The sequence below is a fragment of the Cydia splendana genome, chromosome Z (genome assembly GCF_910591565.1).
Source record: "Cydia splendana chromosome Z, ilCydSple1.2, whole genome shotgun sequence".
NCBI classification, from domain to species: Eukaryota; Metazoa; Arthropoda; class Insecta; order Lepidoptera; family Tortricidae; genus Cydia; species Cydia splendana.
The window spans coordinates 10,513,280-10,531,307 of record NC_085987.1 but is presented as its reverse complement, the minus strand read 5'-3'; the positions used below and the strand labels follow the sequence as shown (position 1 = coordinate 10,531,307).

The 18,028-nt window shown below is 37.0% G+C and overlaps 1 protein-coding gene and 1 long non-coding RNA gene across 4 annotated transcripts in view; one reads left to right on the top strand and one right to left on the bottom strand.

The window, feature by feature from the left end:
* The window catches only part of LOC134804239 (uncharacterized), a 184,786-nt gene that overhangs the window by 11,140 nt on the left and 155,618 nt on the right, over positions 1 to 18,028 (bottom strand). The gene's annotated exons all lie outside the window — the stretch shown is intronic.
* LOC134804190 (gamma-aminobutyric acid type B receptor subunit 1) overlaps positions 1,808 to 18,028 on the top strand; it is a 159,793-nt gene continuing 143,572 nt past the window's right edge. For all 3 annotated transcript variants that reach the window (XM_063777132.1, XM_063777131.1, XM_063777130.1), the window contains exon 1: positions 1,808 to 2,695. The gene's annotated coding sequence lies outside the window, so the exon portion shown is untranslated. The remainder of the gene's footprint in view (positions 2,696 to 18,028) is intronic.

Below are 18,028 nucleotides of genomic sequence, written 5' to 3'. Positions count from 1 at the left end.
GAGACTGGAAGGAATGTCTCCACGAGGTTGTCGGAACACATACGCAGCGTAAAGAACATGGATACCAGGAATTCAGCGGTGGCCGCGTCCCATTTCATTCGTTTCGATAGAGCGAGATTACTAGTACGGGAGAAATGTTTTGTGCCGCGTAAGATTCGCGAGGCGATTGAAATTGGACGCCGCCCTAACTTCAATCGGGACGGAGGCTGGATGTTGCCACCTGCATGGAAGCCTATAATACCTAGTATTAGGCGGGAAGTGCGTTGTGACGATCGCGTGGACATAGTGAGTGCAGTGTGCTTGACGCCGGTCGGTACAGCCGCCCTACCAGACCTTCACCTGACAACTCCGGCTGCGGAGTGCACCGCGCCACCCGCCCCCGCTCTGTCAGCGCGCGCGCAACGAGCGACGAGGCGGGCGGCGCGATCAGTGCACGAGTTCCAGTCGCCGCGAGCACTCGAGCCTGAGGAGGGACCCCCGACGGGCCCGAAACATGTCGCCAATTATTATGCCAATTATAGCGACTAAAAATTCAAGTGAGTGAAGCCGTTGTCGTATAAATAAACATTTTAAAATAATTATGTCTCACGAAAGTTTAATATCGACTACGATACATGATAAATGTATATATTTTTCTATTAAGGTTGCCAGCTACATCATAAAAAACTTAAAGTCGCTTTCAAAAATCAACTGCTTATTCCTCAAAAATCGATGATCATGGTTACCCGACAAGTCAAAGTAACCCCAGTTTACGGTAAGTAGAATCGATTGATATCTTGCAAAAAAATATGGTTGTCTGTAAAGTCGGTTTACAGACGATAATTTTGCGTGATAACGTCATAAGAAAACGTGACCGTAACGTTACCATGGAGATCTGTCCACAACGTTGCCATGGAGATTAGTCCACAACGTGACACTTTTTCGTGCATGCTACCGGTGTTCATCGATTTATAAGACGTTATCAACTTATCACGTCAAAATCAGTCATGTACAAGTAACTAATTCATCACCTTCTCTGCTCCTGTGGACCACTAATGTCAAAAAGAAGTACCTACCTAGGGCGACACGTAGTGCAACCCTATGAGGTACAGAACATTACGGCCATTATATTAAAGAATCTGGAACTTTCTGGATGCAACGGGCATTAGTAATGAACTTTAACACATTTTTTTTTTTTTTTTTTTTTATTTTTTATTGGGGACATCTTACACAGATCGACCTAGCCCCAAACTAAGCATAGCTTGTACTATGGGTACTAGGCGACATACTTATATAGATAAATACATACTTATATACATAGGAAACACCCATAACTCAGGAACAAATATCTGTGTTCATCACAGAAATAAATGCCCTTACTGGGATTCGAACCCAGGACCATCGGCTTCGTAGGCAGGGTCACTACCCACTAGGCCAGACCGGTCGTCATTCAACATTCAACACCAAGAACCCGACTGTCAGGTACACTGTTCGTAGCGACTACGCGCTACATACGGCGAAACCGTGGCTACGCGCTACGAGCGTAACCCGTAGCACTTAGTGGTATTGAATGTGTTAAAGGGCCGTCACAATAGATCAATGCTGGTCGATGCGACACTCAAAGGCCCACTACAACACAATAATAATAATAATAAATAACTAATTTTAAATGTGTATATTGATAATAGCTGCGAAATCATTTAATTTTGTCAGTAGTTTATTTAAAACTCCCGGTAAACGCCTGTGTTTCGTATATGTATGGGACTTTAAATGTGAAATGTCCACAGCAGTTTGACCTGCACTGCTTTCTGTAGGGTACACGCATGCGTTGTAAGGTTCGAAAAGGTAGAGACTTAAATAAAAAGAAAAGTCGCCCCTGAAATTCTGGCAAATGCCGAGTTAGCTGCGAAGTTGCCTATAAACGCTATTGGCTGAAAGTTTGTTATCACAGATAAGGCAGCATTCAGTGCTCCATGAAGTCAGGAGCTGGTATACTTAGAGCGAAATGGCAATATCACCTGTTTCACAAGCTGAAAAGATCTTGTAATTTTAGAAAGATTCTTGATTAAACTATTGCCGTCCTTGTCTAACAATTTATTGATTTTAGAAAACTAATTATGCAGAAAATTTTATTGATGCTTGGTGATGGTATATCCATTTTTGTTTTTACTCCATCTTCAGCGGCTTAAATTTTATTATAAGCTTTAGTTCCAGAAGGTCGGTAGTGCCGAGCAGCACGTGGTCTCGTCTCTCTAAAAGCTTACAAGATCTTTACACAGGGGTTCGATGCCGGGGGCGCGGGCCTGCGCACGTCGGCAGCGGCTGTGCAGGGGTCGCTGTCAGTCGAGTTGAGAACACGCGCCAGCCTGTCGCATGCTCCTCCTCTACGTCTGAACGATACATTCAAACTTTTAGTCTGTTCTCTAATCATATCCTTCTCAGAAAGACCTCATTTTAATATACCGATACAACTTATTGAATTGCTTTCAGACTCTTTTAACGCAGTTTGTAGAACTTTTCTCACAGTGGTTGAACTTTCGCCAAAGAACTTTCGTGGCGGGAAAACAATTTCATATCTCTCTTGACGTGCCGTGTCATATGTGTACGTAGAGTGGAGGGGGCGTTTGTCTCGGCCGGAGACATGGTGTATACGTCGTGAATCGATATTTTTGGGACATTCTTCGGCAGATACCATGAATTTCGAGGCAAAATAAAGGTATGCTAGGTTACGTTTACGTTTAAGTTAACCCTTTAGACGTCCGAGTGCGCGCATGGAGTATTTTCTTTGACTTCGACTGCTTTTTTTGTCTGTCAATGATTCGGTTGAATATTTGTTCATATGAATAGAAGTAGTAATTTTGTTAGTGGTACCCTTATTCATTATTTACGTATAGGTACTGGATGTTGCCCGCACGTATCGCTGACATTTCGTCGGGTCGTTTGGAGAGGTTTCGGTAAAGATTTTCAGACACTCTTGAGCTGGAAACCTTATTTCAGCGCAGGCGTAATGGTTTAAAACCAACATAAGCTCCAGGTACGTGAAATTAGATAAGTTTAGTACCTACTTACCGCATATTGTTTGGTTAAGTTTTCCCCGTTTTATATAAATAATTAATCAGTAATGTAAGTATTAAGTATGTAAAGTTTATAATAATGCTTATAAATATATATGTAGGTATATATTTATTGATCGTGTATAGTAAAACAAATAAATAGTATGTCCTGTAAGTAGGACTAAGTACATTATTTTCATAATATGCAAAATAAAACAAAATGCTATTTAGGTATGCTATAATGATTTTTAAAATGATGAATCAAAAGCACCACGTGGATTTGACATTTATAAAAGTTTGTAGGTGGGCGTTTTCAGAAATAAATATTGAAAACCTGATTCTTTCACATCTGGACGTTCTTGGGCTCATTCTACTCAGAATCGACAGCATTCTTCATCCCACAATTAAAAAAAGATGTCCCAAAATGTCCATTCCAATACGTCACGTTTTAGTATGAATTTTTTTTTCACTTGTATGTGCGTGACGTAGTGGAATGTACAATTTTCATACAAATTTTTGGGACATTTTATTTTATCATCAGAATTGAATATGCTAGTGATTCTGAGTTGAAAGAATCCGAAAACACCGGGATCTGTGAGAATCGGGTATTCGATATTTATTTCTGAAAACGCCCAGGTACTTACCATGAATCTATGTAGTATTAAAACTGGATCTGGCATGAGGGTGGGGAGAAGTGACCGAACAGGATAGTCTTATGTATCTTTCAGTAGGAGTAGCAGCGAAAGAGCTATTATTGTTTGTCCTTGTCACAGTCTCACATTTTATTTGTTCCCCACCGTTTTTTTAGTATGGATTATGGTGGGCAACAAATGAATTCGACCAATCACAGTGTCGCATTTGCGTATGTTTTGTCCCTCACGGAGGCACGCGTATACCACTTCTATACGATCCTACCTTCTATGGTACTTACCTACGCGTAGCCATTGATTACTAGCACCTATCCGCTAAGGTAAAACTTACAGAATTTCAGACTTGACAAATTTTCAGATTAACTCAAACAATATGAAAAAATATTGTTTCACGAAATAATGCCTGAATCCTTGTATACATTTTTTATGCAATAGATTCGATCTGAATTCTGTTGATCGCATCAAGTCGACTAATTATTTCGCATAAAGGCAGTTAAGTTCGTGTTCTTCTCTTACTCTCACTGAGCATACGCGACAGCGAGATGGAAGTGCGTGCCCGGAAACGCGGATCGGATATCATGTTTTTTAATTTTAATATTTAAAAAAGTAATCGATACGTTCCCTCAAACATCATATTGCCCATTTTTACTTTCATATTTTTAGCTTTTGTGCAATTATTTTTTCACGTACTGTTCGGAAATGCGGCAAAAGATGGTCTAAAACCAAGCTGGAAAATAGGCAATAGCTGTAGCACCTGAACCACCACTAAATGTTTCATTGTTATCATCATCTGTCATTGGTGACGGTTCGCTACAGCAATGAGTATAATTTAAAACATAAAAATCAATAAAAGGTCTTTTTTGGCGCAACTTTTTCCTTCAAAAATAAAATTAGGTTATTTATAGGACCAATTTCTTGTTTAAAAAAAAAAAAAATGACAAAACCATTCATTCTTTCAGTCAGTTCATTTGATTCACGCTTAAGGCGTTTTTTACTTTTGTAGCTATTTGTGGTTTTTTAGCAAAAACGCTTCTAAGTTTAGAGTCGGTTTGAAGCAAACAACAGGAAAACGCCTCTTAAAAGTGATAAAAAAGTAAAAAAAGGCGGGATCGGAAAATACTCACTGAATTGGATAGTGTAAATTGTGTTTGACTAAAAAATACAAGAAACATGTATCTATGAGTTCTTCTAATGAAGAAAATGATATTCTTACGCTGACGCCTACCGAAATTCAAGAGACAGCACAGGCAGTGGCTAGTAATTTGCTACCAGAGAAATCGCGGGCTAGTACTTATAGTTATGCAAATGTTTTCTTATTTCCTCGCAGTAGTCGTGAAAAGCACTATGTAATGCCTCGGCCGGAAACGCTAAAGATGGACTTGTATTATTTGAGGGCCTCCACTAACGTGTCGGCCCTCAAACTCACTCGTCCATCTTTTAGCGGTTTTCCGTCCTCTCCTACTATTTACTATTTACAAATTTTTAAAGGGCATTTTAGACCTATATTCGTAATTATTTTCTATCCAGCAAAAGTCAGAAACTCAGGATTCGAATCGACACAGAAAGATCGATCAGGAAAGGCCTAAAGATTGCTAATCGGGAAAATGCCGATACACACGAGGAAGAAGAAAATCTAGATAAGTAGAGTCAGACCCAAGAAAAGTCTGCAGCGGATTTGATAGCCCACGCAGTGCAAATGTTATTTTAAACGTCAAACTTCTAAGAAATTATGACGTATAAATAACACTTGCACTGCGTGGGCTATCAAATCCGCTGCAGACTTTTCTTGGTCCGACTTCTAAACATTTTATCAGTGTATCAGTGTTCTTAAAGTTATCTTTTGAATACGGTTAATAACAAAGCAGATACATATTATAATCAAAGTGCTTCCCGAACTTTTAAACTATAATGTTACATAAAGCCAGAAAGATGCGAGGAAATTGGCTGTCGCGTAACATTATCTCTGTTCTACTATCGAGTACCGCTCGCTATGTTTCTTAACAAATTCAGCATGCAATGCCAAGATGTTACCATGTTTTCTACAAAAGAGTTTAAAGAGTTGTAGTAGTTTTAATTTTGATACAAGCGTTGCGTTTATCGCCTTTTCTCAGATAGTCACATTATTAGGTTAGGTATATTGTAATGGGATCTGTATTATGTTTGTATTCAAATAAAATAAAAGTACATATAGGTAAATATAAACTAGTCATCAAGAACTGTCGTCTTTAGTTTTAGCAGACATTTAAAAAATAATTGTTAATACGACAATGATCATAAAAACTGCCCAAGTGCGAGTCGGACTCGCGCACGGAGGGTTCCGTACCATTACCTACGCAAAAAACGGCAATAAAATCACGTTACAATAAACGGTGGGAGCCCCACTTAAATATTTTTTTTAGTATTTGTTGTTATAGCGGCAACATAAATACATCAAGATGACACTTTCACACTTTGTCGTAGCACAGTCTGTACACAGTTAGTTTGGTACGAATATCTCCGAATCCTTTAAACCGTTCGGGATTTGAGGCAAGATAAAGAAATAGATGTAGACACGATATTAGATGACAAAAAAAATATCTCTAAAGGAATTACCTACTAGTGTCGATTCAGCACCAGTTCAATATTAACGCTCTATTCAATAGACATAAAATTCATCTAATGGATGTCGTATTTGATCAAACTTTTCTCACTTATCCGTTCCATTTTTTTAAACTGACGTTGTGCAGGGCTATTCAATTTCCATCCCAAGAATATTCGTTTATTTTGGAAGAGCTGAAACAACGAAAGGAATCAATATACGAAAAGCAAAAAGGGCTAAGCTCGACGGCCGAAACAATGTACGGGATCGGAAAAGCTCTAGAATAAAAAATACCGAATTTGGCCCCAAGCTCACACCGGCTTTGAGCGGATTAGATACCAACATACCCTTGCTACTGCAATATGTCGCGTGAAATTAAGGTCAACAAATAACTCGGCTCACGTGCACCGGCCTTTATGAATAAGCAATAACGGAATCGGAAACTTATGGCCTACCGCGAACCACGTTCGACGTGTTGCCTCTCTGTCGAACTCGTAAATTCGTACGTAAGTGTGAAAGGGAGGCAACGTCGAACGTGGTTCGCGGTAGGCCCTCTGTTGTATATTTTAGATTTCAGTTTTGTTTTTACACATGCATTTGCCTATCCAATCAAAGCCATAACATTTTTTCACAAAATCTATAGCCGCATCGCAGTTTCGTATTGATATATAACTACATACTGGTAGAGGTAACCAGAGGAGGTGTAAATCAAGGATTCACCCCATATTTAAAGTCTGCAGTCCCTTACGTGATTATATAACGGTTGTTAAGTAAGACGCGCCCGTCGGTGCTTGAGGTCCGCACCCCCGGGGGATGGCGCTACACGTGGATGTAAAGGTATAAGTAGCTAGTATTTATAAGGAAGTTTCCTCATTAGCTCACCGGGGCACAGCCAAAGCTGCATGAAATAATAAAAGCGTTGGCCCGTTATGAGGCAGCGCTCAAAGCAAAGAGAATTTAGGAAATTCATCAAAAGGAAAATTTGTACAATGTTAGCAGAGATTCTGTTAGCACAATTCGTATAGCTTAATAATCAAAATTTAGATTTTGAAAAAGAAATCAAGATATTTTTTATATTGAATATCACTTAATATGGTTGGAATGATTCATTTCATTATTTTTGTTCCACTCCAGCACTCTTATTTTTAGATTAAATGACTGCCAGTGAGATCGGTCTCAACTTCATAAATGCGGCGCGCGGGACCCCGGCCCAGTGTTCTTATACGGCGCGTTTCAGGAAATGGATAAATGGAAAAAAAATAAGATAATATATCTTTACTATTTAATAACTAGTGAATTTCTAATTCATTTCCCGAATCGCGCCGATGGTATTTTTCTAACTGGGAGGGTACGATGATAAATGATGACATTTATCATCGTACCATACAATTCACCTGTAATCTAAAAATGCCAAATGTCACAAACAATTATTTATTTTGTTTTTATTTATAATTTTAGTTGTTTGCTGCAATCTTAAAAAAAAAATGTGTGCAACGTTCGTTTCGTTTCGTAACCTCGGCCCTTGAATTTAAAGAAACCTTATTAATGATGTACCTGTTGCACACAATACCATTATAACCTTTAAGGCTTTTATTTGATCCTTTTTGAACTCGTTACCCTGTATTAATAAATACATGTTAGCTATTGTATTTATCTGCGATATATTATGAAATATTAAAGCTGAATAAAAAATACAAATAGGCTGGTAATCCAAAGTAATTACCTGCATGGTATAATTTGAGAGATACGGGGAACACACGATACACGATTACCTATAATAACCCGGAATTGACGATAACGCTGGGCATTCAGACTCGACGGCGACGTGCCGCTCGTACGGGACTTACTTATTTATAATAAAATTTGCTTTGAGCCCGGGCATTTGACAACGCCCACAAGCGAGTGCTGTGGATATGTTACGGACAACTTGATTAACCGGGCAGTACAAACAATGACCTGTCATTATGAATAATGCCCAAGAACATCGGGCAAGTTGTGATATTTTTTTTATTACTTTGGCCGGTCCATATTAATAATGCCCGACGGCTCGTGGTCCATTTAATAAATCAAGGTTTGCGATAGCTTGATTTTATCACTTGGACCGGGCAGTATGAATACTTCCCTGCTTCTAGCCGGGCAATGTGATAAATCGTTCGCGCCGTGGTGGTAGCTGTTGTTTATTTCTGTGGGGGGATTGCAATTCTAACCTAACCTAAACCTACTTTTCTAAAAACAGTTTTTTTTCTGTGGAAGGTTGCAGGCCTAACCTAACCTACAGCACCTTCTTTTCTATAAATAATTCATTTCTGTGGGGGGTTGCAGTTTTAACCTAACCTAAGCCTACTTTTCTGTAAGTAGTTCCTTTCTGAGCTGGGTTGCAGTTCTTACTTACACTACTGCTCATCTGTTTTATTACATTGCCCAAGGTAGAGTGGTCAAAATTCATGCCGAACGTACAAAGTGATTAATCATACAGTTTTCATTACATTGCCCACTTGATGCGAGCATTATGGATGCAGACCGGTCATTATTCATAGTGACCGGACTTATCAAGTTGCCCGTAACAGATATTATACAAATACAAAAAATATTATTCCAACATAATATCAATCGCAATATCCGTTTTTACGTTCTTTAATATTATATATATTAACTAGACGGGCCCGCAGCTCCGCTCGCGTAAATGAAATAAAGAGTTCGTCTTATGTTTAGTTAAATACCGACATTATTATGTATTCAACCCTGCCATGGTTTAAAACTGTGATAGGGATTTCTTATTTGTAGCCGTTATTTGGATATCTCAATTCGCAAATTTGTCAAAAAATGATGTGATTTGATAAAAGGCAAGATTGTATTTTTTCATCTACACATATTTATTTAAAACTTGTTTCAAGATAAAATTATTATTTGTTCTTATAAGCCTAGTTGCAAAAACGTTCATTAGATTAATTTTCGCCTTAAGACGAATATGGACGACCACCGCCCTTAAATCGCCTTTTCATACAAACATAGGTAGTCTAGTCCTCTCGGTCTTGCGATAGCTCTCGCCAGTCGCCATGGCCGAGGTTGAGCAGGTCTTGAGCAACTACGTCGTTTCAGCGGTACCTAGGACGTCCACTCGGGCGTCTCCCATTTTGTTGTCCCAAGTACCTGCGCTCTCTTCACGGCACGATCCTCTCCCATTCTCTCTAAGTGTCCGAGCCACCACTGAATTTAGCCGCTTTTGTCTCTCAATATTTCGCCACTATATCGGACCACATCCTTATTTCTATGGCAACAAAATTATATTACGATATTTGGCTGACTGTTGACTGTACATTTGCTTATTTTTATCAGGTCGCTCAATAATATCTGAACATGCACTTTAATCTACCTACATAACTTACTATCAACTTTGTATTTTTGGCCCATCTCAGCATTTTCAGCCCGTTCCCCGGACGAATGGCAATGTTTGCCGAAGCCGTGAAAGTCAATCTGAATAATCTCTCTCTCTCTCCTCAGCATTATTATTCCCATCTGATTGTGGGGTCTGCTTTTCTGGTCTTTTCTCTCCACTTCGCGCGATCGGACGTGTCGTCTACTGAAACGTCGCAGGCCCTCATGTCTTTTGCTATGGTGTCTGCCCATCTCATCTTCGGTCTTCCTCTTCCTCTGGAGCCGACAATGTTCAGATCCATAGCAACATTCCCGATGTAATCAGGGGGTCTTCGTTTTACGTGCCCAAACCATCTCAGTCGGCTCTCTTGTAGCTTATCGGCGATATCACGTACTCCGAGGCTACCGCGAACGTACTCGTTGCGTATCTTATCGAGCCTCGTTACCCCGCACATCCACCGGAGCATCTTCATTTCGGCGACTTGGACAGATCGGACATGGCTCTGCGTCATAGCCCATGTTTCACTCCCATAGGTCAGAACCGGTCTTATTATGCTCTTATAGACTAGGCCCTTAAGCTTCACGGGCATCCTCCGATCACAGGTAACGCCAGTGACTTCCCGCCACTTCAGCCAGGCAGCGGCGATCCGGTGCTGCAAGTTTCCCTCCAAATTTCCTGAGCTGTGCACCATGGTACCCAAATATCTGTATTCGTCACACCGAGTGACTTGCTGTCCATCGATAATGAGAGGGTCTTCAAGCGGGTTTGGTTCGTTACACACCATGTATTGGGATTTCGCGATGCTCAGCATCAGGCCGCCCGCCTTCAACTGACGTTTCCAGTCACCGAGAGCTACTTCTAACTCTTCTCGGGATGGTGTACAGATAGCTACATCGTCTGCGTAAATAAACGTCCATGGTGCTTTGGTTTGGGCATGTTCAGTGAGTGCATCCATCACCAGGCAGAAGAGGTATGGGCTTAGCACAGAACCTTGATGTACCCCTTCGGTAACTGCTATTGGCTTGGTTTGCCCCACTGTGGTTCGAATTACCGATTTTACGTTTCTGTACATGTCAGCTATTATGTCAATGTACCTCTCTGGGATATTTTTCTTCCGAAGACTCCACCAGATTGTCGGACGAGGAACACGATCAAATGCCTTTTCCATGTCTAGAAAAGCAATAAAAAGCGGTGTGTTTTTGGCCCTGTGTTCTTGTGCAACCAGGTTTATGGCAAACATAGGGTCGATAGTGGACAGCCCCGGGACGAAGCCATATTGGTTTTTAGATAAGGAGCTCTCTGTTCTTAACCGGGCGTCGATCACTCGTTCATATAGCTTCATCGTGTGGCTCATTAACTTTATTCCACGATAATTGTTGCACTCATATCTACTACCCTTACCCTTGTAGAGTAAAGTCAATCTGAATAATATAACTCAAAAATAAATTTAAAACAACAAAATACAAATTGATAATAATAATATAGTAATTACTTTGATTGATAAGAATGATAAGTCATATATAACATAAATCACTCGTATGGGCTCTATAGACTAAGGTAAGCACTTTTTATTTTACTTCGTGTAACAAAACTCAGAAATACCTGTATACCAACATGACAAACATAATTTAGTTTACTTTAACTTACGGATTATTTGGTCTAATCTGTAGCACCGCCAAACGAAAGCAACAGAGAGTTGCCGAGAAATGGCCGATGTCGTAAAATGAAGATTGTTATGAAAATTTCTTTTCCTTATTGTAAATTAAATACGCATCGGAAGCGATAGTTTTTATGCTCTAGTTCTATTCCCATATGTAGATAATTGATTTGAACAGGTTTCTTATCATACGTGCGTCGTATTCGAGAAACGTGTCAAAAACTTTTTTAGAAATTTGTAAGGCGCCATCTCGCTTCTTCCCTCGTTTTTTATCCCGTTCTGGTTTTTCAATTTTATATATATGATATAATGTGTAACATGATACCTATGCTCTAAATCATAATTAAATTCCAAAAAAAGTAAGGCAATGTTGCCACAGCAATAATTTGTTTGTAAAATAGTAAATTCCTTTTTATAAATAAATACGCTAAGATAATTTATTTATTGGTAATTTTACTCCTACGATTTAAAAAAGTACTTTAATTTACTTATTTTTACATAAATACAAGACGCGCTAGTAAAAAGTGGCAACATTGTTTTACTTTTTTTGGAATCCAATTATGATTTAGAGTTTAATCATCCTAGTAGCTACGCCTTTTACATAGGTACACGAAATACCTACTAAAATATATTATAGGTACGTATTATAGATCATTGAAATTATTATTATCACTACTCTAGTGTAGGAAATAAAGGTAGTGGGCCCCGCAGTAATTCCTCTGCCAGAAAAAACTTTACAGTATGATAAAGTATCAATAAATAAAAAGTATTGTATAAATTTCCAAAGAATAATAATAATAGGATGTAAGTATATACCTAAAGTCTTAAATCGTTAATATCTTTTTACGGAAAAATGCTCCGTTCAAACTTTTTTTATTGCAACAATATATGAAATATCCAAAAAAAATCCCAGCAGAAATACCAATATGAATAAAATATATTTTTTGGCGTTTCTTGGACCGGAAAATTGCTCCGTCTATTTTTTTCACTGGAATGCGAGTTTATTGCCGTTTTATACCTACAAAATGAAAATAAAAAAAACCATGTATCTATACTATTCTCAGAAATTGCCTTTTTACTCGCTGTGGAAAATTTCTCTATCCATTTTATTTATTGAATTATATTCACAGTTTTCTTTCCATTCAACTATAAAAACATCCAAAAAAATAACGAGCGTATTAAAAACTAAACATATTGGGAGCACTGTAGTTAAATGGTAAAACGCTGTAACTCAAGTTACAGCGTTTTAAGTTGCCTTGGATCAAATGATTCCTTTTATGTTCTTCTATCGTCCCCTTTTTTCAGATTTTTGATATATATCTCTTTTAATTAAGTCTGTAGAAAACTGTCAAAACGCGGCAACTATAGCCTAAGCATACCAAAACATTGTAACAAGAGTTAACGCGTGTTTATCTCTGTGTCGTGTTAATACATCATAACATAGAGTAAAGCAGAACGCTGTAAGTGCTACCTGCAGCGTTCTGCTTGCATTATAATATTGTTAAATTAAGAGCATCGAATACGCCAAAACGCGGCAAGAGACTGAAAAAATTATAGTACCGTTTATCGAAATTGAAAGTAAAAAAATCCAATTACCTAATGAATTTATTTTTTTAAATACCTACATATCCATTTTAAGAATTATACTTACAATGTTTTCTTTTTTCAATGAATCACTTTATGAGTTATATTCTAACGGCCAAAACGCTGCAACTAGGAAATAATTGTGGCAAAATGATGTAACTATGGAGTTATAGCGTTTTGCTAAGAACTTCTGTAGGTTATTTTTTGTTGGATCTTATTGGCAAAACACTTTATGGCTAATATTTAAATAAATACACTAATTTATGTAATTTTCATTAGTCGGCTATATAAAATGCACTCTTAGGTATATGTGACGTCCCACGGTCAAAGGTACCTTATGGCGGGTATGGAGTTATGCATACCCCAGTAATCTACAATAAATAGGCTATCGATTACACAAAAGATCAACCTTCTAGGTTGCGTAGTTACAGAGATATGATTTTTTGAAAATTATGTTGTGAAATGAGCAACTTTACGATAGAGAAGTTTTAAGTTTAGCCGCCTAAAAAACTATGTTCCTGAAGTAAGTTACATAGTTGACTACAAATAATAATACCTTATATATCTGAGATTAAAAAAATATTGCGACTTGTTCTGTAATGCAAATAGAAACTTTTGATATCGACTGATTTATGTGTATACTAACCAATCTCTTGAAAATAAAGTTTTATTTCATTTTCACGATTGATTGCAATGAGCTCTCAAGATTTAAATTTTATCTATTAGAAAACGACACTGACAGACAGTTTAAGCAAAAAACAATACCGATTTAGAGGTGAAAATGTATTTTCTGACTTTTTCATCTAAAATCACAAAATTGAATATTTTTACTTTTAATGGGACACACAATCAATTTTTCTGAGCACATGTGAAAGAAATTCTGTCATTCAAATGAAATAAATCCTAAAACCCCAATTAAATACTATATTTAACCCCTTATGCCACTTTAAACTTACATAACAATAACAGTATTTGCACCATACATTTACGAAAAGGTACCTTATGGAAATAAATCTAATAATACATCACTACAAAATATCAATCATATTACAGTTTATCTTTTATGAATAGAAAATATTAATTTACATTAAACTGCCCCAAATTTAATTAGTTCTTCGTCATAATAATCTTAAAAAAGACCAATAATTTGTATGTAATGAAAAGGTACCTTGTGATTAAGTTACATGATGAGGCATGATGATGATGGAACAGTTAGGATAAACTAATAATATTTTGGTAATGGTATAAATCGTCTATTTCTTATCAATAATATATTTCGGTTGCTATTGAAGATAAGCGGCATTGAGGTTCAATGACCTCAGATATTCCATAAGGTAATGCGTCGGGTATTGACATTTTTCAGCAAACCAATGGCTGATTTACTCCATGCGACCAAACCAAATGAAGATTATTCTAGTTAAGAAAGACTTGACGAGAGTAACTTTGGTATAATAGCAGGCTACTTGGATTTGTGATGTCGGTCTATGTACGGTTATAATATTTGCGAGGCGCCCCAACCAGAACTGAAATTATCAAATTAGTTTTGCAGAATGCTAATACAGTTCTCTACCAAACTTCTTTTCCCGTGTTGACTAGTTTTTTTGGGAATTTTCAATCTTTTTTCCATAACGTACCTTTTCTACTAAACTCTGAGACGACATTACTAGGCTTATAACTAACTTATAACAAAAATAAAAAACAGGTAAACAAACGTTACGCATTAAGGTTTCAGATCACACAATAAAAAAAATTGAGCATTTTTTCACCTCTTTACAAAACATTTCATATCTCCGAAACTAGAAACCCTCATAAGGTACCTTTTCCCGTGGAACGTCACATATATTGTGTAAATTTCAACCTTATAAGTTTATAAAAAATAGGTGTTTCAAAGGCCGGAATGTTTAAACCTTTAAATGCGTTTTTCTCAAAACTGCGTTTTTTGACTTGCAGCGTTCTACCATTTGAAGCAGCAGTGTGTAGGGAGCGGGGTGTACAAGGGATGATATTTCTTTTGGATATTTTGGATTTAAGTGTATACGTGACTACTTAGTATATATTTAAAAATAAACCAGGCTGAGAAATTTTCCACTCTCGGTTTTTAATAGTTCTAAAATACATAAATCTGGTTATGCATTTTTTTTTTGGATTTTCTTACCCACTACTCCAAATTATATTCTCAGATCATATAAGAAGAAAAAAATGACAGAGCAATTTTCCAATGATAATGAGCGTCAAAAACAGGAATTACGATAAAAAAAAATATTCTCATGTTTGACAAAAGTTTTAGATTTATTTCTAGTATGACATACTGATACAAATAACGTATTTTGTAAAATAATTTTGGGACGGAGGAATTACTCGGTTCAGTATATAAACAGATTTGTATTTTTACGTTTAAATACCTAACTTAGGAGTGCTTTTTTTTGGATATTTATATGTTAGTTTCGGTTCATACTATACGATAACCTAGCAAAATTTCATCGACTTTGAAATTAATGCATTGGTCTCCATACAACAACTTGCTTCATTTACTACACTACTCGTACACCTTATAAAACAAACTCCCCCGCCGCCGCGTCTGCCTGTTTGTATGTTTGTTCGCGATAAACTCAAAAACTACTGAACGGATTTTCATGCGGTTTTCACCTATCAATAGAGTGATTCTTGAGGAAGGTTTAGGTGTATAATTTGTCAACCCTAGCAAAGCCGGGGCGGGTCGCTAGTACTGCATAAAATATATCAGCTTGAATAGCAAAGGCACAGATGTTGTCTGAAAATCTTAAAGACGTACAACTTTTGAAGTAGAAATCCTTTGTGTTCATAACAACTCGTTTTAACTTGATTTGACCCAATTTGCAAAATTGAAATGAGTTGATATTTTGTCTCGAGTTGGTTCGATCGTTGATTAATTTAACTCGCCATTTCAGAGAAAACCTTGTATTTTTAAAGTTTAATTTCAAAGTTTTCTACGTAATTACCACTTTTCCTGGGTGTCTAAAGATCCAAGAAACCTTTAAATTTTTATTTGTATTGTACATATGTAATAGGGGGAACTGGGGCACCTTGATACGGTTTTTTTTTGTTTTGCCTCTAAAATTAAATACTGGACTGGAAGACTTTTTTCGATACCTCAAAAACGGCTTAACCGATCACGTTCGCTATGGTTTTTATTGATCAAGTATTTATTGAGCATTTTTTTTTCAAGATTTTTTCATAAGTTTTGGACCCATGGTCCAAATATCTTTTACTTTGGAGGGATTATTTTCGAAAATATTTACTTTAAAATGGTTGTTGGAGACCCCTATACGTTTTGAAAGACCTATCTAACGACACCCCATACCATAGGGTTAAAGGAAAAAAATACGTGGGGTAGGTAGCAACATTTTTTGTCTACTTTGTCGCCATGATTGATTTATGTATCCATGCAAAATTGTAAATTTCTAATACTAACGATCACGAGCAAAGCCGCGAACGGACCGACAGACATGGCGAAACTGTATAAGTCTTCCTATTTTACTACATATATGGAACCCTGAAAAGGTGTGAACATAAAACGTACCATAAATATGACACTAGCTCATCACTCGCGTATAGCTTATTATTTTACGATAGACTTTTGATTAAAACTTTACATTAGGTATGCGGTAGGAATTTTAAGATGTGCTAAATTTACCTACTTATCACTTAGAAATTTCATTAGGTACTACTTACACACACACCACACACGGAAGTTATTGAAATCTAGTTTCACAAAGATTCGGTTAAAGGCAAATGTATATAACATATATGATATACTTCCTCCACTTGAGAAACTTCCCTCATACTGAAACGTACGGTATCTACGAGTACTCCGCGAGCTATTATTCAACTAGCCACAACTGTCAAGGCAGTTAAAGGTTTGTTTGTCAGAATTGCAATTCGTTTCATGTTCCTGCTTTATGGCTTGGCTGAAACACGATAAAGTTGAGCTCACAAATAGGTACATAAACTTTTTATAGGCTACTGAAATATATTAACCAGCGCTTAATTACATGCCCTTACAATATTGGCAAATTATTTACTTGTGGCAGATTTTATTTTAGAAAACAATATTTGTCTTGTTTTTACTTATTTTATGTATGTATGCATTTTACTCCTTAGTAACGTACGTTGTTAAAAAAACTAAATTGCGTCCTTGATTGTTAACACAATTCCAATTAATGACATGAGTAACGGCGTTTTTGTTCTAAAGCATCTAATTTATAAAGACATTAAACATCCGAACACCGCTTACGTAATAACGGAAATTTAATTACAGCACCGGTTATATGATGTATATCTTCGTTAATTTGATGGAACCGCTTCAAGACTGCATGCAGTGTCATTATTCTTTATTAGTGATGTCAAAATGGTTCTAGGTAGGCACTTAATACTAATGTATAAAATATGTGATTCGAGCTCAGCAAATCACCATTAAATAATACACAAACCTACTTTTTTTTTAAATATTATGTATTATAAGCAGACATCGTAATACATTTTCCAGCATTTTTCGTGCAGCGGAGTGGTGTTAACGGAACTGGTATAAATAATTTCAACCCTAATGATTAGTTAGCGTTAATTACGTTAATATTAACCTTAATTTACCATTTCAGTTGAAATTATCTATACCAATTCCGTTAACACCACTCTGCTGCACCAAAAATGCTGGAAAATGTACGATGTCTGATTATAAGTAGTGTGGCGTTAAAATATTAAAAAAAAATCACGTAGTTAAGACATGGTTAACAGAGTTCGATTTTTTGTTTTGCAACCTTTTCGTAGTCATGTGTAATGAAACATTAAAAAATAACGGCGCGGTTATTAGGGTACCTGGGTCGCGCTCGGGTGACGCTCCACGTCACAGGGGCGTTATTCTCGGAGACAATCGATACGGCCGTCTGCATATTTAAATCAGTTTGGAGTTGGAGGCGCCTTAGTGATTTGTGGAGCACCTCATTACGCTACCATAGTAACTAGTTAAAACATTTAAAATTAGTAAACCTTACCGGAACATTTTTTTAGTTATAATATAAAGAGTACACCCATCTCAAGTAAAAATAAGAACTAAAGTAAAAGCAGACTGCTATGATCATAGCCCTTTATAAAATTATCATAATCTTATCTAATACA